Source organism: Epinephelus lanceolatus, chromosome 8 (assembly GCF_041903045.1).
Source record: "Epinephelus lanceolatus isolate andai-2023 chromosome 8, ASM4190304v1, whole genome shotgun sequence".
In the NCBI taxonomy this organism is placed as follows: Eukaryota; Metazoa; Chordata; class Actinopteri; order Perciformes; family Serranidae; genus Epinephelus; species Epinephelus lanceolatus.
Window position 1 is genome coordinate 6,590,070 of NC_135741.1, and position 24,866 is coordinate 6,614,935.

Sequence of the window (24,866 nt, forward strand, 5' to 3'; positions counted from 1 at the left end):
ACATCCCTTGCAGAGATCGGCGGGTGGAGCGGCTAGCACACCTAATGGCAGACGGCGCCCCAGACTAACGTCCAAGAACACAAAATTGAATCCACAAAGTATCTCCATACTGCTCATCCGTAGTGATCCAAGTGTGCTGCAGCCGTGACGTAAAAAGTTGTTTCGAAAAACATCATATGAACTCTGTTTTTAGCCTCACTGTAGCCTGTAGCTCTGACTGTTTCTCTGTGCTCCGTGTTGCCTGTGCAAGACCAGCGAGACCTGAGCACGCACACGTGAGCATGGAGCACAGAGAAGCAGTCAGAGCTACAGGCTACAGTGAGGCTAAAAACAGAGTTCATATGATGTTTTTCGAAACAACTTTTTATGTCACGGCTGCAGCACACTTGGATCACATCCACACACTTTGTGGATTCAATTTTGTGTTCTTGGACGTTAGTCTGGGGCGCCGTCTGCCATTAGGTGTGCTGGCCGCACCCCCCGCCGATCTCCGCAAGGGATGTGAGGACTCTAAAACTTCACCAGGGCCTCCATCGGCATATGGGTGAGTAGATAATGGCTGAATTTTCATTTTTGGGTGCACTATCCCTTTAACATTGTGATGTCTTCATGGATTTTAAATCATGTTTCTGAGTGTCAGCAAAGTTTTACGAATATAAAATCAGAATAGAAAGATTCATAATTGACCTTGTTTGAAGTTCAAGGTGTCAACAGTTTAACAGAAACCCCTTTTCAAATGGTGGCCTGTGGGGAAAAATGCTTTTTGGGCCACACAGGATTTCTTCGCTGCAGTTCTTTCAAGCACAAGCTAGCATTTCAGTTATCCTGGAAACAGGAGTTTAGAAGGGCTGTGAAGGATGTGGGTGAAATCCCAACTATGTATTGTCCAGTTTCTTGCAAGTTTGAGAGTACAGCGAATTAAACAGGGTCTTTTTCAAAGGAACATTAAGTCGTCGCAAAACGTTGCTGGGTGCCAGAAAAAAAAGGCGAAAGCATCTCGGGTGCATGGCAGCTAAGAGGGCTGCCAACGACCCCTCTTCCGGGGCCTTGCCGATGTTTGTATGAAACATGAACACTGAGGGAAGACACGTAATCGCAAACTGCAATAAAGTCTTTGTGGTTATTAAGTAACTGCTAATAAATAATATAATTTGTATTGGGGCTCAATTTCTGAAGCACACGCAGAGCCAGGTAAGTGAAAAAAATCATGATGTTGAACCCTGCCATGTCACGTTATTATAGTAAAGTGAATATATTTCGGCTGTAAATTGTAGGTCTGATGAAACAAGAAATCTGACAACATTACATTTAAACATTTTTGTTTTTGTGACATTTATAGACCAAAAAATAAATCAATGATGGAGAAAATAGCCAGCAGAATAATCTATAATTCAAATAATCCTTTCGTTGAAGCCCCGAGACATCAAGCTGGCTTTGGTAGAGAAACTCAGGCTATGGTGTTGGCACTGGTATCAAACACACAGAGTATAAAGCTCACTACTGGGAAATGTTCAATAGATTCATAAGAACTGGAGACCTGCTGGGCCACGTGTAACTGGAGCTGTTTGCAAAGCGTTTACAGGAAGATTATTGAACGTCACTGTGCATTGTGAACCCTGAGTGACAAACCTAAGCAGCACCGTCCAGAGTGTAGAGCGCTTATTGAGCCACGATTGACTGAACGCAGCCAAATCTGAACGTATAATGGAGGGCTGATCAATGCGGCCCATCTAAGAACGGAAGCAGATATTAGCCGTCCGTTTGACCTTGGATACCGAGCGGTTATAAATACCAGCTTTTCTCTTCACTAATGCACATTAAAGCTCGGGGCAGCAGGGCTGAGATACATGCACACACATCTCTCTCTCTGCCGAACATTCACATGGAAATTACAGCGTGGAGAAAAAGACAAACAAAAGTGCAGCTAAATATAAACATGAAAATGTGGTTCTGCTGCTGTGGTTTCTTTTTGATGTGCAGAGTTAACGTCATGAGCCTCGCTGAGAATGCCACCAGAAAGAAGCATCTCTTCAAACAAGCTGTGTCCCATTTATGCAGAATCCAACAGGCCTGAAACAAGTGCTGCGTCTAAAACCTTTTGATTCCCCGATCAACTGATGAAAGAGCATGAAGGGGTTCAGTCATTATTAATCACACAATCACTCCAGTGCTCAGATCTTTGCTCTGGCTTCCTGTGTGGCAAAGGATTGATTTTTAAATACTACAGTTGGTTTTTAAAGCACTCGAACATTTAGGGGCTGCAAGTAACGATTATTTAATTATCAATTTATCCGCCAACTATTTTACTTGATTAATCGTTTAGTCTGTGAAACATCAGAAACAGTGAAAAGTGTCCGTCCTTGTTTTCTTAGTCGTTAATTTAAGATGAGAGAAGAAGAAGAAAGAAAAAGAAAAAGCAGCAAATTCTCACACTGGAGAGGCTGCAACCAGAGATTGACTCGAGTTTAAAGGGACACCCCAAAATTAAAAAATACATATTTTTCCTCTTACCTGTAGTGCTGTTTATCAATCTAGATTGTTTTAGTGTGAGTTGCCGAGTGTTGGAGTTGTCTGCCTTCTCTCTAATATAATGAAACTCGATGTCACTCAGCTTGTGCTGCTAACAGTGCCAAAACATACATCTGAAAAACTCAACAGCAATGTCTCTTTCCACAAATCATGACCTGGTTACTCAAGATAATCCACAGACCTTGTTGTGAGCAGTTTTATTTAGAAACTATTTTCTTTCTACCAAACTACACCCGCCAACTGAATCACTGCACATAGCTGGGCACACTGCTGTTAATCTTATTTATGCACAGAGCATCAACAGGGAGGCCGAGGAAGGGAAGGAGCGAGAGACTCTGCCCACGTTTTATACGTCTTGTATATTTAACTTCTGTGTTGTCAACACATTGTTTAAACAGATCTATTGCCTGCATCGTGGCGCTGTCTCTATGTAACACATAGACTACAACTACCAAGAAGAATGGTGACACGCTACGATCCACCTCACACACAAACTAGCAGCGCAGCGCTGATTGCACATGTGCTGCGGAAATTTCATCTCACAGACTGCTTTAGTGTAGCACGTGCAACATCCAGACCGAAGTCTCACTGTAGACTAATGAACAGACAGATTAAACAGAGGAGCAGCTCTGTGTCTCTCTGAGAGTTGATGGGAAACTTATGAGTGAGTGAGGGGGCAGAGCTGTGCAGAGAGTGTGACAGAGGAGAGATGAACACTAGTATGCGTCATGTGGCAAAACTTGACCCGATATCGATATAAACAGTGTTGTCTAATTCTATATCTTGCAATATAAATCATACATAGTCATTCTATCTCCCAGCCCTAAGCTGTAATGTTAGCTAGGTGACTAAATGTAATCTGAGACACGGTCCCTGACTCTATAGGGGGTTATAGCATATGAAACATGCGCAATATAACTGGAGCTGCCATGCTGGAGGGTTACAGCAGACTGCGTTAGCAATAAAGACATGGAGTACGCTCAGGTGGTCTTTGGGTGCACTCAGCCTGACAGAACATTTTAGTTCCAATGGACAGAAGTCGATATACAAAAGAGCGTTTTCAGATAAAAAACTCTTTGTTTATGGTGTTTTGTTGAAGATCTTTATGGTAATGGCAGAATTGTAATTCTCACCCAAGTTTGACTGCAGACACATCCTAAAGTTCTACACTAGTGTGACAGCTATTCGGCAAGTGCAGACCAGATTTTACTATGCTTGTGTTGTACCCCGGTTAGGGATGCACCGAATATTCAGTAACCGAATATATTCGGCCGAATATTGCAAAAAAACACACATTCAGTATTCGGTGGAATAAGTTAAAAGCAAGGCCGAATAATAGTGGCGTGTTTTGATAACGCAATCAAACAGCGTGCCGTGACGGGCGGAATAAAATGTCGGCAGTGTGGCGATCCTGTCCATCACTGCACTCGCATTTGCAACTAAAAATAGTTTTGAGCGAGCAAAATAGGTTTAAATCATTCAGCAGGCTGTGCGAGCAGCCTACAGATTTCAACCAACAGCAGAAGCAAATGGCGAATCCCACCGGTTGTGGGTTGAACGGGGGTCACAGACACAGACAGTAACGTATTCCTGTCAAATACGGCGGCCATTGGCTTACTGGCGACGGAGAAGTCAGCTCCAATAATATCCTCTTCTTGGCGTGTGGACTGCCCAGAAGTACCTGAACAGCCGAGCCAGCTGAACACAGGTATGTGACGTGTCAGAGGAGAAACGAGCCATTCACGGCCCACAAACCTCACCGCACTTTAGGGACTGTTCTCTACTTATGAAGGGACTGTTCTTTACTTGTCAGGGGAGGAGGGTGGCTGGTTGATTCTTATTTTATTTATTTAATTTATTTTGATCCCTCCTATGTTCATCACTCATTGATGCTGTTTTTGAAGTATGAATAAGTCAATAAGTAATTTATTCCATTGAAATATCATTGATGTATTATAGAAAAGTGATTTATCTTTTCATAAATGACAAAAGGCACATCTGCCTCATTTTCGCTGTGGTATCATGATACTACTCAGAACCATGATATTTTCATTGGTATTGCACAGTGGGTCCCAATTTTGGTACCGTGACAACACTAATCTGGAGGGGGTTCATCTGCAAAAACTAATGAAAAACTAAACAACGATATTAGGTATTCGGTACTCTGTATTCGGCCAAGCGTTTAATAATATTCGGTTTAGGCTTCGGCCACAAATTTTCATTTCGGTGCATCCCTAACCCCAATGACATGACACTGTGTCCCAGCCACCATTTAATAGCCTTGAATGTTAACTAGCTCAGTGGTGAGCTAGCAGTAGATGCACACTTCCTTCTGCGCAGTGATACGGTGTGCGTAAGTAGTTCGGTAGAAAGAATATAGTTCCTACATGAAACTGCTCGCAACAAGGTCTGTGGATTATCCTGAGTAACCAGGTCATGATTTCTGAAAAGAGACAATTTTTTGGGCGCTTTGAGCACCACAAGCTGAGTGCCATCTAGTTCCATTATACTGGAGAGAAGGCAGAGATCATTACAGCTGATATCTCCAACACTCTGCAACTCACACCAAAACAATCTAGACTGATAAATAGCACTACAGGTAAGAGGAAAGATGTGTATTTTTGATTTGTAGGTGAACTGACCCTTTAAAAAATGACTTTCAGTTTTTCTGAAGCACAAATCTGAAACTACCTCCAAGAAACTTGGGGCCTCCTTCAACTCTCAGTTCTATTTAACCGAAGACTTTTCTGCTTTTATTAAAGTAAATTTGGGATTATTTAGACACACCTGTCATTTCAATTGTAATCTTTATTCTCTTCATACATCTGTTTTATTCTATTTGAGCTTTTTTTTTTTAATTGAAGGTACAATTAATTACTAAATGATTTACAAAAATTAAAAAAAATCACAATTAAAAATAGCAAAAGTGCAGACAGTAGGTGCAAAGATAAAATCAATATTTAAAATGATTTAAAATTGAGTTTAAAAATAATTTTGCAGTCATTACAGGGTGAAGTAGGCCGTGTCAAAAATGAATGTTTTTAGCTTTGACTTAAAAGTGGTCAGAGTTGGAGCAGTCTAACACCATCTGGGAGGTTATTCCAGGTTTGTGCTGCATGATCTTCTGTATTATTTATTGAATATTTAACACTGAAAACTGAGCTAATCTGCTTCATCAGGTCTGTGTGGGTGCAGTTTGATCTACGGCTGCTACGAACAATTCTTCAAATAACGTCTACAAACTGTCATAAATAGTGAAAAATGCATCTTTTAATTTACCAGAGTGCAAATGACATCTTCAGTTTGTTTTCCCAGCCAACCATCGAGAACTCAGAGACACTCAGATTACTCTCATTTATCACAAAGAAAAGCATTTAAATCATGACGTGAGAGAAACTGAGAAAAGACATTTTTGCAAGTTGCAGATCAAATTTATGTCTTTTTATATAGTCTTGTGTTTCATTTATATCTTTTCTTAATGCCTTTTCTTATCTGTGTCTTACAGCACTTAAGTTGCTTTACGAATACACTCGCCTCGTCTTTACGTTTGACTTTAAATCCTCTGAAGAGGCAGAGGGAGGCAGAGCTGCCGGCTGCTTTGTAAACTGCAGTATTGTCATCATGGTGGTGGACTGGGAGCCTGTGACTGAGCACACAGAGGCTCATTGACGGGGCAGAGGAGAGGGTCAATGTGTCCCAGTGGGGCTGCAGTGCCAGGGAGCTCCTTCCACAGAGCTCTGCTGGCAGACTTACAGCCGCTGGCGCTGTCAGAGAGAAGCCACGAGGGGAATGCAAAGAGAGTTAATGCTGCTGCTCTGCACACTGCACTGAGCTGCTGAGTGGAGGAGGAGGTGCTCAGGTCCTTTGCTTAAAGTAAAAGTACTGATACAAAACTGTGAGGATTACTACACTGCAAGTGACAGCACGACAGCGTAGTCACAGGTATAATGTATAAAGTTAAAAAAAAAAATCGAAGCAAAAAATGTCTGTTGTTTCTCAATAATTATTACTCATGCATTAATGTAAAAGCAGGATTTTGCTGTTGTAGGTGGAGCTCCTCTTGACGAGACTGCTGTGGATTAATCTGATGAGTATTTTCTTGACAAGTGGATACATTGTGGTTTGTAACACTTCTGAAAATGCAAAACAAAACTAAAATTATAAAAATAATTACAAGGGAAAAGCAGTAAATCATCGCATCTGAGAAGCTTAAGTCATGTGATGTTTTGGCATTTCTGCATGAAAATTATCTTAAAAGGTCCAGTATGTACGATTCAGGGGGATATATGTGCAGAGACTGAATATAATGTGTTTTCTGTCATGTATAATCACCTGAACATAAGACTTGTGTTTTTGCTTCCTTAGAATGAGCTGTTTATATCTACATAGGGAGCGGGTTCACCACCATGTTTCTACGGTAGCCCAGAGCAGACAAACCAAACACTGGCTCTAGAAAGGGACATTCGTATTTTCGTTTTGTCCTCAATAGTTAGAAGCCCGTCTGCAATGAATGATTCTTTTTTTCTTTTTTATAAACACGAAACTGCATTATTCAGTGTTTTTACCAGTTTATATCACCTGGCCCGTTTGTTCTGGAGAAGAAGAGACCTCTGCTCATTCATTCAGCTCCCAGTAAAAACCTCCTGAACGTATTTAGAGACAAAAGGAGAGCACACATTAGCAGGTGGTGGGCAGGCTGCCAGTCACCGACATGCCAAAAAGTGTTACAGATACACTGATTTGTAACGTGAAACTGTTTTAGAGGAAGAGACCTCTGTGGGTGATTCAGCATCTGGTTATAACCTCCTGAGCAATGCACACTGAAGGAATTCTAACCGGGAGACGTTTCAGATGGCTGCAATCTGCAATCCTCACCGCTAGTACCACTTAATCCCCCTAAACGTTACACACTGTACCTTTTAGGGGCGGGGGAAAAAACGATTTTTAGATGCATCGAGATCCTGTCTTGAACGATGCAAGCATCGATGTGGAAAACTCATAATCGATTTTAATTTTATATTTATTTTTCAAATTACCGTAACTCCTCAACCATTCACGCTATCAACGTAATTCTAACGGATTCTGAAAGCTGAGAAGCTGAGCTTTCCAGTATATATGGTACATTACGTCATTGCCTGTGAAGGAGGGGAGGGAAGTGAGCACAGCAGGAGGAGAGTGACAGCTGACGAGCAGAGTGCAAGTTGGAGTGATTTAGCAGTGTCTTAGCAGAGTTTTGTGAGTTTTAGTGGAGTTTGGGTGGCGTTTTCTTTGTAAACGATATTTGGTGTTGTAAATAGTAGTATTTGTGGTTTTTTGAGAGCTTTTGAGTTTTTTTTATGCTGTGTTTTCGTCGTGTTTTTGCCATAGTTCATAGTTTTGCCATCGTTTGTCTTTTTTGCAATAGTTCGTGTTTTTATAGTTCATAGATAGTTATAGTCACTTATAGTTTTGTAAATACTGGAGGAGAAATGTCGAGGGGGTCGACGAGGGACTGGAGAGTCCCGTTGAGATTTGTGGATGAGGAGGATGGACCGGAGGAGACTGGTGAGTGTAGTCATCTCAACCACAGTAAGTAATACAGTTTGTATGCACTGGATATGTATTCCCAGCTTTATTACAATAATGTTTTTCAATATGTAGTGTAAATGTTCTTATTGGCTCTTTTTATAACCGAGAATCATTTTTTAATTGAAATCGCTGCCCTCAGAATCAGAATTGAATCGAATCGTGAGGTGCCTAGAGATTCCCACCCCTAGTACCTTTAAGTAACTTTTAAAGTAAATCTGCCTGAAATTCACTGGTGTCAGCTTGTCAAATATGAAACTCTGGACAAACCAAACACTGACTCTAGATAGGGACGGTCATGTTTTTGCGTTGGCCGTAGTTAGAAGCCCCTCTGTCATGAGCAGTGTGGGAAAACACTGATTTTTTAAAATGTGAAACTGCTTTATTCAGTGTTTACCAGTTTTAATCACCTGGTCTGTTTTTTGTTTGGAGAGGGAGAGACCTCTGTGGATAATTCAGCTCCTGGTGAAAACCTCCTAAACTATGATCACAGAAGGAATTCTAACCAGGAGAAGTTTCAGCTGGTTGCAATCTGCAATTCTTACTGCTAGATGCCGCTAACTCCCCCTAACTGTTCCTTTCAATGGTTACTAAAAGTGTTTCAGCTCCTTCCTCTGTAACAAAGCATCTTATTTTATAAGCTCTTATCATGTAAAGTGACTAGATTGTGACTAGATAGAGAGTAAAATTACAATATTTCCCTATGAAATGTAGTGATATAGAAAGTGGCACTTAATATTTGTATTTAAGTACAGCACTTGTGTGTACTCAGTGACATTACACCACTGCCAGCAGAGTCATTATTTAATGTCTCCACTACAGACTGATGCATCATTCAGAGGAAATTTGTCTTCATGAGGAAATGATCATATAAAGGATCAAATGTCCTCATGTCTGTTTGAAGATTAGTTTACTTCTGTGAAACTATCTGTGAAAACTGTTGTATAATAAAATATGTCTTCTGAGGCTCTGAAGGGAGCTTTAAGATGCCTGACAAAAATAACCCTGATGATGTCATGGTGATGTCAGGGTGATGTCATCATGGGGGTTTCTCAACTCGGCCTCAAGTTTTAGGAATGTTACCGGAAAGTCTGTGTAACAAACTGGAGGTTTGGAGCTTGAGAGAAGCGGGCATTAAGGATGCAGGAAGGGTTTCATGAAAGACACTATCCAGTTGCATTATGGGAAACGTAGGATCCAGCGTTTTGCCCCCATACTAGAGACTAAATGTCACAATATCTTAGCCTCTGCTGCACTGAATTTTACGAAGTGTGGTCTTTAAATCTCCCTTGTGAATCCACAAGCTTTATGAAAGTGTCACTTTAAAACACACAGTGTGGACAATACTGCACCTTTAAGACAGAAAAATCCGAAATGAGGTGAAATTTAAAAAACTACAGGCAGACACACAAAAGATCAGGATGAGAAACTAATATAGCAACAAATAGAATGGCGTCATGGGTAGAGCTTCAACGGTTAGTCGATTCAATGATCAGTCAACAGACAGAAAATTAATCATTATTATTTTAATAATAATTTTAGTTATTTTTCAAGCAAAAATCTGCTGATTCCAGCTTCTGAAATGTGACATATTAAAGTTTTTCTTTGTGATATGAGATAGTACACTCAGTATGTTTGAGTTTTGGACTGCTGGAGTCATTATCTTGGAACATGGGAGCATTTTTCAGTATTTTCTGGCAGTTTCTCGACCAAAGAATTTATCAAATAATTGAGAAAATAATCATCAGTTCAGTAAATAATGAAAACAATCATTAGTTGGAGCCCTGTTCATAAGATACCATCACAGGGGAGTGCAAGTGTAACACCCGCTGACAAACATCAATCATGTTTATTCTACAGAACATGTTCAAGTATGGAGCCATAAAAGTGTTTGTTTTCTCCGACTATAAAAATGAAGAAATATATCAGAGCATACAAGAGAAGCTGTGATAGATGATATAAAAGGAAGAAGACAAAAAGGAGTAAACAGATAAGACTGGAGGTCAAAGCCAGCGCAAAGCTTTTTGTTTTGTTCTTGAAAATCCAGCCTTCTCAAAAACACAGCCACTAAACACAACGTTGCCAAGTGTAAACAAAGAGCAGCAAGGCTGAACGCTCGCAGCTTAAAGGTCCAATCACTGAACAACACAGAGAGGATCATGTGTTCGCCTCCGAGCCAACAGAGCATGTGCTGCTTTTGTTCTCGAATGGATACCTGTGCACGAGGGCCGAGAGCTGCGGGGACACTGGTGAGCATTCATCAGCAAACAAATAAAGAGCAACTTGACACCAGAGGAAAACTAACGTGTCATCTGCTGTAAATAAATATCCATGGTGTCCTTTAAACAAATTACCCAGCAGCCACTTCTGCAAAGGTCAGTTTAACTGTTGATGGGTGTTTTATCTCCAAGACAGAACGTGCTTTTTTATTTTTAGAAAAGGAAATGGTAAAGAGTCGATTAATCACAGTTAAACTTCAGAGGACTGACCACCTACTGCTTTGATAACTGATTAATGATTTAAGGTATTATAAAAATAAAGTTCCAGCTTCTTAGTCGTGACAATTTGCTGCTTTTCAAGCTTTTTAGAGCAGAAACAGTTTGTCGATTATTCTATTAAGTGATCGACAGAAAATTAATCTCAACTTTTGATAATCAATGAAGACAATTAAAGCATTTTTAAATTAATACATTCTCTGGTTCCAGCTTCTGAAATATAAGAATTCTCTACTTTTCTCTATTATATAGAATTTTCAAATTGAATATTTTTGGGTTTGGGCTCTTTGTGAGCTTGGGCACTCTGAGAAACTTCAACTATTCTGACAATCAATAAAACAACAGACAGATTGAATGAATGAAAAAAATATTTGTTAACCCGAAAACAACTGTCACCTTTCTTTGAGAAATTGTGATGAGCTTTTTTCCATCTTTTTTCTGACATTTCACAGTCCACACAAATAACCTATGAATCTGCAGATTAACAGAAAATCAAAATAATCACTTGACGGCATAACGACGACTCTCACCTGTGGTTTCAGCTCTCGTTATGATCCTTGAAGAGGAGTCAGTCTCCTGTCAGGCACCTCTGTCTCCCAACAACAAAACCAAGGAGCTGAGGGAGAGAAACACAAGGTCACATTTTAATTTCAATCAACTAAAATCAGCCTTCTTTCTGCACAGAAGGCGAAAAACCTCCTGACATCTCAGCCTATCCTATTTGTGTCCTGAATCATGAGACAGAAACAACAGGATGTGCCCGCGTGTAACGAGATCTCGAGAAGTTTGATGGCGGGAGTTTTGGGGTCGCCCACCGGGTGGGTTTGAAACCAGTGTCACCTCCGTTATGAGCTGCAGCTTTCCTCCGATCTGCGAGTGAACAGGAAACCGAGAGGGGAGGAAGACGCTGCATCGCCCTCGGGAGATACCAGCGCTCGGCAGACGCCAGCCATACCAAGACCACAAGCCCCCACTCCTCTATCACGCTCCCCTCCTCTCGTCTTCCCTTTCATCTCTGAGTCATTGTAAAGTGTAATGAAAGAAAGATGGATGAATAATTCAGCAGACACAGCGATTAAGAACTCCCCTTTTATGTCTTTCTGATAACGCAGGACTTTACACACTGAGTGCCACACAATGATTTTTTTTTAGTTTCCAGTTTAATGTGGGATTCCCCATTAACACAGTCCACTGTTGATTATCTCTACTTTCTATAACGGTTTTATTTTAGGGATGCATCGAAATCTGGGCTGATACCAATGTTTAAAAATGATAATTTGGCCGCAGCTGATACTGATGTTTTCTGTTGTTGTTGTTGTTGTTGTTATTTATTAACCCTTTTTTGCCAGGGAAACAAAGAAATCATTCACCCCTTCGTTACCTTTGAATGAGCACAAATTCAATCATACACATTTATGAACTATATATATGTCATAATTCCCTCTCTAATATCTATATTCCTGTGAAGTTTCTCCTTCAAACAACTGTATTTATTTAAGTTTCTTGCCAAAATCTTATTTTACAAGATCACATTTAAACACATCATGAAAGTTTACCTTCATCCAATACTTATTTTTACTGAATAGAGCTTGAACGCATCATAATGTAACTCCATGCAACCTCTGTGAGCAGTTTGTTGCTGCCACCGGCTGCATTCACAGTGTCACATTATCAGGTAAACAATAAGGTGTGTTTCCTGACGCTTTGATAGTAAGTTAACTGCGTCCTTTTGTCATGATGGAGGCCCAGGAAAAGATCTGTGTTCATCCCAAACATGTTCTCCATTGTCCCCAGGACGACGGGACAGTGTTAGTCTCGAGCTCTGCTTTTTAGTCTGCACAAAATTGATGTGACACAACAGACAAACTTGACACAACAGACAAACATCCGCGAATGCCACCTTATTTACGATAGCCGGTGGTAGTCAACAAGGCAAATATCGACCAGTACTGATATCTAGACGATAAATATGTGCATCCCTATTCCATTTAAAGCCTAAAAGGGACGCTATGTCTGCTGCAGCGTCTCTTCACCCAGCATTTTGTCATATCACTTCAGATATATCTAGACGCCATCCCAAGGAAGATCTCTGCTCGTCTGAAACATGCTTTCTATTGTCCCTGGCATGACGGGACGGCGTTAGCCTCGAGCTCTGCTTTCTAGCCTGCGCAAAGTTGATGCGACAAAACAGACAAACATCAATAGGCAGGTGTTAGTCAACAAGGCGAATATCTGCTGATGCTGATGTGCACCCGATAAATTTGTGCATCCTTATTTTATTTAGAACCTAAATGGAGCACTCCATCTGCTGCAGCGTCTTTTCAGCAGGCGTTTTGTCTGATCACTTCAGATATGTTTAGACGCCAAGCCGCAGCATTAACTCTTCATTTCTAAAAGGGTAACACGGCCTGATCCTTTAAGATCTCGTCAAACTGAATGGGATTAGAGGTGTTGAGCATCTGCCCTCTCAATCTGGGTTTTAATAGAGCAGGAGCAGATCATGTGGTCTCGCAGTGTCCTCCTCGGTGCACCTGGTCCTGAGCACAGGAGCCGACTGTGATCTGTGATCTGTGTCATGAGAGCGAGATCTTAAAGATGGCAGAGCTCAGAGATAAAAAAGCGCGTGAGACCTCGGCGGCTGCTCATCTCCAGTATTTATTTACCGAGGACTGAGTTTGATTTTTGCGACTGGACGCTGAGAAGACGATGAAATATTGAATCAAATTTTCAAAGCGGTTTGGTTGAGATGCTGCAGAGGAGGATGTGGCAGATGAGATTCATGGAATGAGGGCAGCAGGAAAAAAAAACAATTTCAAAGGCGACTCAGCCGAAGCAGAGAGAAGAAATGCACAAAAGCTTCTTAAATCATGTCAGTCGCACTCTTGGGGATTTGGCATAGGCAAGGCTGTCTCAGGATATGTCAAACACCACCCTTTCCATCTGCCAATCAGAGTGAAGGCGCAGATTGAAGTTCTTGCTGTGTAGGCAAAGTGTGTAGGCAGGAGATGTAAACAATGTGACAAAAACCTAAATCCTCACATGGTGGAATTAAACAAGATTGGGGAAGACTAAAAATGTAGGCCAAAGTCGGGCTGTTTATTCATGTGCAGACACACCATTACCACGCGATTGTCTGCATCATTAATACAGATGCAGATAAATATCAAAGAGGAGGAGGAGGGAATGTGGGTGAGACAGAATCAGGCTGGGGGAGCTCCCTCTGCACTGCTTCCTGTCTGATGTTTGGCTATAAGGAACCGAGACGAATCGCGCACAAGCAATATTTGGGATGAGGAGCGGAGGCGGTGGGGGAGGGAGGATGGAGGAGGGGAAGGGAGCTCCCTTTCCCAAAAGGCCTGAAAGGTTGGATGTGCGCCATGTATGTCTGAGAGCAATCAAACTCAACGCAGGGAACCTTCTTAAAATCTGTGCCAGGCGACCTCCACACCCAGAGAGGAAACACATCCTGGGCTCCTCCATCTCTGATACAACAGTTTCATCACACAATATTTAGGCTGCGCTATCCACCACCAACACCACCACCAACTACCGTACACATTTGGCAGATTTATGACACATTGTTTGCTGCAACCAAAACAATCCGACATGATTCTGTGCTGGTTTGGCCAAAATTAAAAAGACACAGTGTGGTGACAGAGCTCCTAAAATGCGAGCTAACCAACGGATGTTAAGGTTACAAAGAGTCCATTCATTTCAAGTCAACAACATTAAACCTCAAAAAACATGTGCTTCCTCTCTGTCACATCACTTAAATCTCATACAAGTAAAAATATCTGCTTTGTTTTGACACTTAAACGCCGTCACAACATGAAGACACGGCGAAAAAAACCCAAAACACCTTGTCAGCTGTAAAAATCAAATCAGTATTCATATATTTACACCCACCCCCCCTCTGTCAAGTACACATTTTGGGTCACCTCACCTTCCTCCTGCTGCCTTCTCAGTCATCCAGTCAGCACATCCACAGATCTCCTCACAGCAGAATCAAACGTAAAGGCACCAGAAGAAAAAACAGAGACAGAGCGACAGAAAGGCCACAACCTTACATTTCTGTTTTCCGGCTGCCGAGGAGATTATTTTCCTCCTCGTTCAAAGTGCCGTCACCCTGCGAGCGTGGACGAGGAAGCCGGTTTCCTCTCTAACGCTACAGCTACAGCAAAGGCCTGTCCTTGGGCATGTGCATTGTGTGTGTGCCTGTGCTGTCTGCAGAGGCTGCCATGTCTCCCATTGTTCCAGGGCGAGTGAGGCAGGCTTCCTACCCCAATAGACCCTGCCTACTACAACAGCTGTGGACCAGCCCCCACCTCACTGCTGCTCTCCTTCTCCCCTCCTCCTCCTCCTCCTCCTCCTACAACTCCTGCCTCTCTCTGCTGCTGCTGCTGCTGCTGCTGCTGCTAAACATTAACCCTGCAGCTGCCGGCTCAGGCCCATAAAGAGGTGGAGAGGGGGGTTGTGTTTCAAAAAGGAGACCCTACCATGTAGCGGACAAAGGAACTTAACAGAGAGAGGATATCCGACAGCCGGGCTGAACTGACAGGACTTCTGCAAAGAGCCATTCAGTGTGCCCTAGAAAGAAAACAGGCTCTGAGCTAAGAGGATTGTCTTTCTCAATCACAGTGGTGATGAGTGTTTGACTGCACTGAGGAAGAGGAAACTCACAGGAGATACAGGGCTGCAGCTAACGATTATATCTGTTATTGATCGATTGGTGGATTAAATGATAGAAAACAGTGACGGCTGACAGTGAATATTTCCTAAAACTAAAGATATTGAATTATCATATGTGACAAATAGAGCTACATCAATATATCAGCCAATATTACCTAACTGCAGACATACTGGTATTAGTGTATATTGGCTTGTTTGTAAACAATAACACCATGTCATAGTTTAGCCACCAGAGGGCGCTGCCGCTGAGTTGGATTTTTTTGCACTGTAAAAATTCACAATCAATAAAAACAAATCTACGAGTGTGTGTCCACATGGTGTTTTTATTTGGCAGAAAAGCGGTGGCAGGGTCTTTCTTATTTGAGGATGCTATAGAGTGTGCCAGTAAACCCGGAACTTCGTTAGCGCTTTTAGCACTTCCGGTTCTCTCGTCTAAAAGTCAATACGTTTCTTGAAAGGGATTTTGGTAAAATGCCTCAAATAAGGTCTGTGGTTAACAAAAGCTTAAGCGAGTTTCAGGTTTTGCTCGACGACATAAAACACGTCAGTAAATACACTACTTGTGAATTTTGAAGCTTTTACGTGTCGTAAAAAAGGCAGTTGCTAACAAGTTGCTCAATACGACTACAAACCCTGTCGGGACATTAAACATCATCACCCCCGAACAGGCGAGAGTGCTGGCAGTCCGCCATTACAGCTTCTTATTTAGCTTAAACAGTCTGATTTCCCCATTATACAATGTTTTTAAAATAAAGCGGCCGAAATCAGTTGAAAGCTTAGTGGCGGTGACGTCAAGAGTCATGCGACGTGGAGTGGTCATGTAGTCCGTTAAAGCCTAACGTTAGCTTTTTACTTCTGGTGATCACATTTAAGCTTCAAATGCGGTATGAAAGGTGTTCATATATGAAGATTATCTCGCATTCACTTTCTCTTCTGGGAACCAAACTTCCGGGTTTTGATGTCAGCCCTGGCACACTCTATACCAGCCCCCCAGGACAGCAGCTCAGCCCCGCTTCCAGTTTTTCCCCTAGTGGCCACTCCTGGTATTGCAGAGAAAAAAAATCCCCTGCAGCCCAGTGGACCACCACTATAAAAGAGACGTCTGGTCAATTATGACTCCATCTATTATGAATTTTTGATCCATGGAGGTTTTATATTTGAAAAACTTTTCTCAAGCTGAAAAAAAGCGATTTGCAAATGTTTATGAGCCAAGCAGAAATCTGGGGGCGGGGCCAGTGGGAGAAACACTATTGCGCACTCAAACATCAAGGACTGGTCCGGCTTTAGTGGCATTAAGTAAAAAGCAAAAATTTTCATGTTTAAGAAGCTGAAACTACCAAATTTAAGTCATATTTGCAACACAAAAGGATGCAAACATTTTAAGGCTGCAACTATTAGTCGGTTAATCAATTGAGTAATCACCAACCATTTTGAGAATCAATTGATGGTTTAAGTCATTTTGTGAGCCAAAATTCAAATTATTTCCTGCTCTGTTATAGCTGTCACCTTTCTCTATTTTCTGACATTTTCTAGACATAAAAAAAATCAATTTGACTGAAAATAATCTTCAGTCGCAGCCCAGGATTAATCAGCTGATTATTTTTTATGTTGATTTATTTATTGTTTTGCCTATAAATGTCAGGAAAGAGTAAATAAAACCTCCTGTTAAAGCTTGTTTTGTTCAACTGACAGTCCAAAACAACACATACTCTAATTACTATGACATAAAATAAAACATTTAAATTAATGAGCTAGTTCTAGTGAATATTTGGTATTTTTTGCCTTAAAAATATTATAAAAATGGTTGTTGATTATCGACTAAACTTTTCAGATTTAGAAAACTGCCCAACTTGACTTGCTCAGATTGCTTGTTTTGTCCAAAACTAAAAAATAATTAAATAAAATAAAAAAAATAATAATAAAAATAATAAAAATATTAAGTTCACAAGCATTTAAAACAAAGAAAAACATTAAATCTTCACATCTGAGAAGCTGAAACAAGAAATATTTAACATTTTTATTTAAAAAAAATGACTGAAACAATCAATTATTTAATTAAACAGCTCCAGATTCATCTCGTCAATCAACCAATCATTTAACCGACGATCTCTAATATGGTTACTCTCTCACTCTGTGATTTTTCTGAATGAATATCACAGCAGCAGCATGTTTCAACTGAACTTTACTTTCTAAAGGAGTGTCTCAGTGTGGGTTCATCTGCAGGTTCTCACCCTGTCTGACTCATCCGCTCTCCTTGTTAATGAAGCCACATCATCCTCAGACATACCAGACACACTAAACCGAGTCTGATGACAAAATGACTGGGCGCCAAGGCAACAACAACAGGAGGACAACACGGGATTCATGACTTGAGTGTGGGAGGATAATACAATAAAGTCATAATGGAAGGCAAAACATCCCGACGACTGCCTCTGCAAACTATTCTTTAAAAACAGCAGATCCATACGTGCTCATTTCAAAGTTGAGCTTTCTCAATTTGACCCTAATTGAGTCGACAAGAGACCTGACCTGAATCGACTTTGCCCCCACAACAGACTTCCTATAGTCAAAATCCAGCGCCTCGGGGTGCTCGCATGAATGTCAGTTGTTTCAAGCTATTGTCATTTAGATTTGACCAAAACAGTCTAGCCAGTTTGGCGAGTCCACACGTGCCCCAGATTCACGGCAGAACTTCTATGTCTGAAATGCAGTGATGGAATAAATTAAGCACATTTACATGAGTGCTGTATTTAAATATACATTTAATGTATTTGTGCTATATGTGAATCTTTCCTTTTAATGCAACCTTGTTCTTACTTTTTACTCCACTACATTTGTCTGACAGTTACTTTTCAGATGACACTTTTCACCCCTTCCTGTCCAGTTAAAGCCACGTATCTCCACGTGTTTCTTTATGTGTTGAGGAAATTCTCCTCCTCAACTGAAATAAACTCTTCAAAAACCCTCTTGGATCAGCTGGAAAATGAATCGTCACAATGCTGATAACGGCTGTTTTTCCAACACCATGAAAAGTTGACTTTCTAGAGATACGAGATTAGCACAACCTCGCACATCTACAGTAGTAAAATGTAACTCATCACACACTGACGCTTGGTTAGTGGCCTGTCAGCGTCAGACACTGTCGCACAGAGGCACCCTTTAGGTCCGAACACACCTAACTGACGTCAGAGAACTAGCATCAATAAAAGCCCCCCCGCTGCGCCACCTCACGGCACCTGTGTCTCGGCCAAGAAGTTATACATGAACACACTGCAAAGACTTCAACCAGTGGCCAAACAGTGTGTACGTTCTGTGCCTGCAGACGGTGGTCGTCAGCTACATGGCTAAAGAAAAATAATCTTATGTTATATAATAAGTTTCTTTTGGTCTCACTCCCTCGACTTTAGCTGTTTGTTTACTGTCCTCACTTCCCTTTCTCTTCTTGTGCACTGAGCTGAACTCCAAATCAGAGTGAATTTATTCACCAACAGGCTCCACATCTGCCGATTCAACCTGCTGAATTAGTAGAAAAAAAGCTGACTAGTGCCAACAAGGGCCAACAGTGCAGAACATGCTGCAGAGACAAAGGCTGTGGACGCTCTCCGATGACCAAACATTGACCAACGGCTGTCCCTTGGCTTGGTGTGTCTTTAGCAGCTGTATGAAATGCCCCAGGCTGCAGCATTTGTTGACGCTCCGGATAACAACTGTAGTATAAAGAGTGAGAAAGTCCAAACAGGGCGGGAGGCTGGGGAGAAGACTGGGTCAAACAAACTCCAGACTTTCACCAGGAGACTGCTGTTTGTTTCCCTCTGAAACTAAGAGTCAGTTGAGCTATTTTGATGCTAGTGCTTTATGGTGAATAAGGACTGGTGTGACAGTGGGAATGTGAGGTGCTGTCCTGTTCCTGCTGTGGATCAGTCAGTACCTTCACATGCAGAGTTAAGCTGAGCTACAGTTACAGCTCAACTAGGCCATTTAACTGGAGTACTGTCCTTGTCCCAGTATACAAACACAGGAGGGGAATTTATTGATGGAAGTATGTCTGACTCCTCTATGATAGGTGGAGATATGCCCTCTTTCAACTTGTTAGTATTGGACCTTTTTCTGGTTGACCTATTACGTCACAGAGCAAACAATCCACAAGCAAGTCAGCTACAATTAGCTAGCGTCCTTTTAAATCCAGTTGTCCAGCTGTTCTTTTTGAGCAGGTCGCCTTTCCGTGTTTTCCTCCCATCCATGTATTTTAAAATTTTTTGACTATTTCAGCTGACACAGCATGACCTGTGTCCTCGTCTCCTCGTCTGTCAAAAAATGCACAGCTCTGGATGTAGATTTCACCATTTTGTTAGCGGCTTCGTGTTCTGTTACGCATTTAATGCTATTCAACTTCCACGTCCAAGCTTGGGCGGATACTGTGGAGCATGTGCAGAGCGCCACGGCAAGTTTGGGTCCCACTGACTGTATACATGCAGGAGGAATTCGACTCCATATCGCACTATCTAGGTGTGTTAGTCCGACTTTGAGAAATTTGATTTAGTACGATTTCAGTCAGACTGACATGTTTACATGTATTTTAAAAGTCAGGTTTTAGTCGGACTGACACAATAAATCGATTTTCTCTAACGTCATGTAAACGTACTAACTGCTTTATGCCGTTCAGAGGTGTCTGCAGAGTGGCGCTGCACGTGTTCAGGAGGAACAACCATGCAGCCATCTTGTTGAGGAACCAACAATGTAAGAAGACACAAAAAGGACTAAATTACAGAGCAGAAGTTGAAGGAGCTGTCGGCATCACATTTCACTGGAGATGTACATTGTGATAAATAAATGATCAAGTAATTGATGGTGATGAATGTTACGTGATGTTATAATACGTAAGTAAAAAGTGCACTTACTTTAAGCCAAACCATGTTTTTTTTTTTCAAAACCTAACTTTGTGCTTATGTTCACTAAACTTAAAGAAGTACATCTAAACACAAAGATTTTTTTTCCTGGTAAACAGTAAATGATCCTGCACTTGTTTGGTGCCTAGTCTAGTCTTCCAACCACCCAAAGCACTTTAACACTACATGTTACATTCATACACACATTCACACAGTGGTGGCTGAGGCTATTATACATGGTGCCACCTGCAACTCAGCTTAGACAGACTCACACACCGATGGCACAGCCATCAGGGTCAATTTGGGGTTCAGTATGTTGCCCATGTGGACTGCAGGAGCCGAGGAGCGAACCTCCAAACTTCCTATTAGTGGAGAACCCGCTCAACATCCTGAACCAAAGCCGTCCCATACCTATGTTCTAAGTTTATTTTTAAAGGACTTTATACATTTAACACCAATAAACTGTACATTTCCTAATGAGCGTACATCAACATGCCGTCCCTGAGTGTCCAAACTGAGGCCGGAGGGTTACCTCGTGCGTCATACTTTGACATTAAGGGACACTGACCAAGCGTCGGTAAAATCAACATATATAAACAGTTAAACAGTGGGTTAAAGCATAATGAGTACTTTTACTTTTCAAACTTTTTAGCTAATAACACCAACATAATTTTACTTAAGTAAGTTTCTGAATGTTGGACGTTTAGTTGTAGTGACGTGTTTTCACACTGTGGCATCAGTACTTTTACTTCAGTAAAGGATCTGAATACTTCTGAAATGAGAGAAGGGGAGCTCTGCTTTCAAACAAAAAGACACAGATAAATACAACATGGAAAATCAGGGGGAAACCCCCAAGACAAAATACCGCACAGGTCATCAAGACTGGACCACATCAAAGAACAAACACACGACAGACTCTGAGCTTCACATCAAAAATCACCCAGATCAAAGAGTCTGTGTCCGGTGAGGATTTATCCTCTTATTACTGAACACATATGGTCCGCCCTGCCCAGCCTGTCCTCATCACCAGGCCTCTAATCTGTGTCCACCTAGTGGCTGGGAAAAAGAGAACCTGCATGTGAACATCACTGCTTCAATTAAAACTAAAAGATATGTGGTTTTTAACAGTCGGGTGCCCAATTGGAAAATTAGCTCCACCAACTGTTTATCTTGATGACCCAACTAATATTCACATAACAGTCTTGGGTTTAAAGTGTGCATTAATTTACTTTTTCTTTTGCTGATTTTCTTGATATTTGCATAACATTTGCACTGAATTTGAATGGACACTTGGCTACTGTCCAGGGAAACACAAAGAGGGCCTTTGATACTTAACTTTTTCACTAAATCGGTCTTTTCTGTTGCTCTTCTTGATGTTTCTTCCATTTATTTCCCCATTAAAGGATTTCTATGGGGAGTTGTCCCTGATCTGAATAGAGGCTCTACGGTTATAGACCTTTAGAGCTACTTGAGGCTAATTTGTGATATTGGGCTAAACTGACTTGACTTTTAAGTCTTGTCAAGTTTTGACCTTTAAGGAAAAATGTAATATATTTTCCACAGAGCCAGGACTGAAGATTTTATCCTCCATCTCTTCCACTGAAAACATGTTAGGAAAGGATCTTTTAACAGCCGGTTATCATCACTGACAGGTCGACATACAAATGAAGCACACATTTTAAAAGTTTCCAGAAAATCTACAAAGGAAAATGCAACCGAATCATCAGAATAAATGTTGGCACTGTATGTTAAACATAATGTGGTAGTTTCTTTACATTTCAAGGCAGTGTGATCAACTTGTGGTCATGTTTAGGCACAAAAAACACTTCAGTATGGTGAGGGAAAGATCACGTTTTAGCTTAAAAATCCAATTTTTGTGAAACTATCCTGGCACAAAATGTGGCAATGTCTTGGTACAAAACAACCACTTTCATGGCACTATCCTGATGGGAAATGCAGCAATGTTTCCGTAAAAAGCAACAGCTTTTCGCAACACTATCCTGGCAGGACACATGGCTATGTTTTGGTAAAAAACAACCACTTTTCATGGCACTGTCCCGGCAGAAATGCAGCAATGTCTCCATAAAAAACAAGCGCTTTTTGTGATACTATCCTGGCAGCAATGTCTCAGTTAAAAACACCAAAATTTGCTGGCTAAAAAGCCGCTGGAAACGCAGAGATGACTTGCTAAAAAACAACCTGTTTTGTTGTTTGTTGTTCTCAAACAGCTTGGCAGACATCTCGCCTCAGCGTTATACATCCACCACCCCCTCCAATCCCTGATGACATAGTCAGCTTGCAATTACATAACTTTGGAAACATTGATACATATAAAACATACAACTCGGCTGGGAAATTGCTAATCAGTGTGAAATAATTAGCTCCTCTACTGATGAAAATTTGGAGTTGGGTTAATCAAGATAAACAGTTGGTGGCAGTAATTCTTCAGTGATATGTCAATAAACTAATAAGGAAGATGGCGTAATAAAAAACCATCTTCGAAGGTGGAAAACCTGATGGAAATAGGGCACGTAATAATCAGAGGAATGTTTCAGTTTCCTGAAACATTTTTTGCTTCTTCAGTGGAAGCCTGAGTGACGTCAGGGTCACACGTCCATTTCCACTGCAATTTCACACATTTTACTTTCAACTACACACCAACTTTTCCACTTCAAAATCAAATTGAAAATGAGCAGAAAAATCTGGAAACAAGAAAAAGGAAAAACTGTTTCTATGTTCGTTTATGCTGTTCAGTATTGATTTAAGATCCTTTTATCACCACATGTATGACTCAGTCGTACTGTCACAGGCGCAGCAGAGGAGCAGTTAACCACTCACATCCGTTGAACGAAGGCCTGTCAGGAGGTCGTCATACCTCCGATGTGTCAGACATTAACGCACACAGACATCTGTATTGCATGAATGGGACATTGAGAGACAAGCTTCTCTTCTAAGAGGGTCAAAGGCTGAGCAGGCTGACATGACCTGAATGAGAGCCGGTCACATGGTCCCCTGGAGCCAATACAAGGGAATGAGGATAACTCTCAACATAAAAGGCCTATTGTCATCCCCCTCCGCCGTCCACTTTCCCCTCAAGTGAGGATCTTCACAAACTCAAAAACCTCAGCGCTAATGTGGGCATAAAGGAGTCAGGAGGCAATAAAACATGCGTCCTAATGAAGGGAAACTTGCCTGGAAACTAACTGAAGAGACGAACTCCTACAGGCCGACTGGACCGGCACATGTGACTGATTTGAAATTCAAACAACATGTAAAAGAGGATGTCACGCCTCTTTTCAAACACATGCAGATCCTCCTGCCCTGATTACATAAAGATGACAACAGGAAATCCTTCAAACCCGGAAAACAAAGATTATTATGCAAACCTAAAAAAGATCAGAGCTGGAAAGACTAGTTGATCAACCTGACAGAAAATTAACTGTCAGTGATTAATCTGCTGCCAAAAAGTCTCTGGTTTCAGCTTCTCAGCTTCAAAGGAGGAGGCTTTAGGTTTTTACGGATAGGATAATGAACTGAATAAATTTGTGTTTTGGACATTTTGGTCGGTCGGACAACAGGTTACTTTTAGTCATACTGGGCTCTGGGAAACTATGATAAGCAGTTTACAGATGAAACTTTGAGTCTATTAATTGATTAATTAATCAACAAAAATAATAAGCGACCATTTTGCTAATTGAATAATCATTTTCCATTTTTCTGGCAAAAAAAACAAACATATACTACCAGGTTAAGACTTCCCAATTCAAGCGTTTCTTATGTGGTAAATAGTAAATTTAAAATCTTTGTGTTTTAGACTGTTAGTTGGACAATGCAAACAATTTAAAGACTTTTAAGCACAATATGTTATTTCTAGGGATAAACAATAATATCTGCACGTCATTGCTATCAGTCGATATCGCCTTTATAATTAACTATCACTATCAACGCTCAGTTTGCAGCTCTTCTTTAAGGTGTCTTTTATTTTGATGCATAATTTAGAATTGAATTGTATATAAATGTAAAGATGTTCTGCTCTGTGCACATGCTTGTTATGTATACAGTACAGGCCAAAAGTTTGGACACACCTTCTCATTCAATGCGTTTTCTTTATTTTCATGACTATTTACATTGTAGATTCTCACTGAAGGCATCAAAACTATGAATGAACACATGTGGAGTTATGTACTTAACAAAAAAAGGTGAAATAACTGAAAACATGTTTTATATTCTAGTTTCTTCAAAATAGCCACCCTTTGCTCTGATTACTGCTTTGCACACTCTTGGCATTCTCTCCATGAGCTTCAAGAGGTAGTCACCTGAAATGGTTTTCCAACAGTCTTGAAGGAGTTCCCAGAGGTGTTTAGCACTTGTTGGCCCCTTTGCCTTCACTCTGCGGTCCAGCTCACCCCAAACCATCTCGATTGGGTTCAGGTCCGGTGACTGTGGAGGCCAGGTCATCTGCCTCAGCACTCCATCACTCTCCTTCTTGGTCAAATAGCCCTTACACAGCCTGGAGGTGTGTTTGGGGTCATTGTCCTGTTGAAAAATAAATGATCGTCCAACTAAACGCAAACCGGATGGGATGGCATGTCGCTGCAGGATGCTGTGGTAGCCATGCTGGTTCAGTGTGCCTTCAATTTTGAATAAATCCCCAACAGTGTCACCAGCAAAACACCCCCACACCATCACACCTCCTCCTCCA

At 41.2% G+C, this 24,866-nt stretch overlaps 1 protein-coding gene across 2 annotated transcripts in view; it reads right to left on the reverse strand.

Annotated features, from left to right (window-relative positions):
- nckap5l (NCK-associated protein 5-like) overlaps positions 1–24,866 on the reverse strand; it is a 67,793-nt gene that overhangs the window by 25,609 nt on the left and 17,318 nt on the right. For both annotated transcript variants that reach the window (XM_033629040.2, XM_078169779.1), the window contains exon 2: positions 11,120–11,205. The gene's annotated coding sequence lies outside the window, so the exon portion shown is untranslated. The remainder of the gene's footprint in view (positions 1–11,119; positions 11,206–24,866) is intronic.